General features: G+C 40.3%; 1 protein-coding gene across 1 annotated transcript in view; it reads right to left on the reverse strand.

Moving 5' to 3' along the window:
- ADAMTS9 (ADAM metallopeptidase with thrombospondin type 1 motif 9) overlaps positions 1-2,874 on the reverse strand; it is a 169,921-nt gene that overhangs the window by 43,619 nt on the left and 123,428 nt on the right. The window lies entirely within an intron of this gene.

The raw sequence follows: 2,874 nt of genomic DNA on the forward strand, positions 1-2,874 counted from the left end.
GAAGAGAAAAACAAATACCGTGTGCTAACACATACATATGGAAACTAAAAAAAAAAAAAAAAGGTTCTGAAGAACCAAGGGGCAGCACAGGAATAAGGACGCAGACGTAGAGAATGGACTTGAGGATACAGGGAGGGGGAAGGGTAAGCTGGGATGAAGTGAGAGAGTGGCATGGACAGATATACACTACCAAATGTAAAATAGATAGCTAGTGGGAAGCAGCCGCAAAGCACAGGCAGATCAGCCCGGTGCTTTGTGACCACTTAGAGGGGTGGGATAGGGAGGGTGAGAGGGAGGAGATATGGGGATATATGTATACGTATTGCTAATTCATTTTCTTATAAAGCAGAAACTAACACACCATTGTAAGGCAATTATACTCCAATAAAGATGTTAAAAAAAAAGGAAAAAAGAAAAAAAAATTGCATTATCTTTCATATGTAGCTTTAACCTATTTAATTAGAGTCCTAATTTACTTTTTTTAAGGGGGGGAAAAACACACACACACACACACACACACACACACACACGGTCCATACTACCCAAAGCACCACATGCAAAAGAATGAAACTGGACTCCAATCTTACACCATACCCCAAATTAACTCAAAATGGATTAAAGACTTGAACGTAAGACCTGACCACAAAAGTCCTATACATAGGGGCAAGCTGCTTGACATCAGTCTTGGCAATGAGTTTTTGGATCTGACACCAAACCAAAGGCAGCAAAATCAAAAATAAACAAGTCGTACTACATCAAACTAAAAATGGGCAAAGGACCTGAATAGCCATTTCTCAAAAAAAAAAACCATACAAATGGCCAACAGATATATATGAAAAAGTGCTCAACATCACTAATCATCAGGGGAATGTAAATCAAAACCACAACGAGATATCACCTCACACCTGTTGGAATGACTATTACCAAAAAGACAAGAAACAACAAATGTTAGCAAGATCCTTGCTAACAGAACACTTATGTACTGTTGGTGGGGATATAAGTCGGTGCAGCCACTCTGGAAAACAGTCTGGAGGCTCCTCCAAAAACTTAAAAATAGAACTACCATACGATCTAGCAATTCCACTTCTGGGTGTTTACCTGAAGGAAATAAAATCACTAACTCGAAAAGATATACTCACCCCCATGTTCACGCAGCATTATTTACAATAGCCACAATACGGAAACATCCTAAGTGCCCAATGATGGATGAATGGATAAAGAAAATGTGATAGAAAGAAAAAAAGAATATATGAATATAATTCAGCCATTAAAAAGAAGGAAATCCTGCCATCTGTGACAACACGGATGAACCCTGAGGGCATTATGCTAAGTGACATAAATAGACAAATACTGTAGGTCTCATTTATATGTGGAATAATCTGAAAACAAAACAAAACAAAACAAACTCAGAACAGATTGCTGGCTGCCAGAGGTGGGGGGAAGGCACAGAGTACGTGAACAGGTAAAGGTGGTCAAAAGGTACAAACTTCCAGTAGTAAGAGAAATAAATCCTAGGGATGTAATGTACAGCATGGTGACTACAGTTAACAATACTGTACATTAAACTTGGAAGCTGCGAAGAGAGTAGATCTTAAAAGTTCTCATCACAAGAAAAAAAAATTGTAACTCTGTGAGGTGATCAAAGGTAACTGTGACATAGTTGTTAATACTAAGCACACTTACTGTAGTAATCATTTTGTAATATACACATATGTCAAATCACCAGGTTTTCACTTAAACTTAATACAGCATTATATGTCAATTATATCTCAATAAAAACAGGGGGAAAAGTGGCAACGCCGTTAGCATTTGCATAAAAAAAAAGGAAAAAGAAAGCAGTTGCAATATCTCATAATGGTTTAAGAGACTTAACTTAGGATCAAGCCTTGCTTCTTCCACCTACTAGGTGTATAACATTTGAACAAATGACATTGGCCCTCCAAACCTCAGTTTCCTTGATTGCAAAATGGGATAATAATAATACCCACTTTGTCTTTTTAAACCACTTAGTGGTTAAAAAGATTAAGTGAGGTGATGAACGTAAAGCACTTAGCCCAGTGCCGGGTACTGTCACGCCTGTCCTGAAAACCATTCCCGTTGGGAAACTCCTGTCTTACTATGCCTGTCTCTGAACCTTTTACAACTTGTACTTTGTTTCATTCCAATGCCAGTAGATAGGGTTTTGCTTTTTAATATCCTTTCCCCCCCTTTTCTACAAATCAATCTTCTGTACTGGAAACAGAGGTTCCCTCCTACTAATGTCCTATCCTTGCTGGCCAGGCCATTCCCCAGGGACACTTAGTGTTTTCTTTAACTAGACATTAACCTGGGGCAGGAGAAAAACAAGTCTATTTCTGCATCAATGGAGCAGTTCTTCAGATGCCCTCAGGTTTTCAAACGCTGGAAATCCTTCGCTCATTAATCAGGGTTTCAAATGAGTGCCTGTCTTCTAGCTGATGGCCAAAGCTGTGGAAGGAGGAAAAAACCCAGAGTAGGTCCTACCTAGAGTCTGCCCCTAGTGGCTGTCTGAACTCATCCAGAATGACCACGTCTGAATATACATATTTAAAATATTTCTTCCATCTCCCCCTCCTTCTGGGAAAGTTATCTTTACGCATTTGGCTCAAGGCCTGTTCAAGTTTTTCTGGAGGCAGCCAGATTTGAAACACTCAAGAACACAGATGTCGGAACGGCAGAAAAAGGAGGAGCTCTCCCACCATTGCTGGAGTGAACTGTTGGCCGTCTGACAGCAAACCTTTTGGGAAAGAGCCAGCCTTGTCACCATGCTGGAGGGCTTCATGGGGGAACGGATGTGATGATAGCAAAGGGGTTGAGCGAAACACTGGCAGGTGCCCACTTCCTGGCTCTACTTAC

This window comes from Neophocaena asiaeorientalis, unplaced genomic scaffold, assembly GCF_003031525.2.
Source record: "Neophocaena asiaeorientalis asiaeorientalis breed wild unplaced genomic scaffold, Neophocaena_asiaeorientalis_V1.1 scaffold251, whole genome shotgun sequence".
NCBI lineage: Eukaryota > Metazoa > Chordata > Mammalia > Artiodactyla > Phocoenidae > Neophocaena > Neophocaena asiaeorientalis.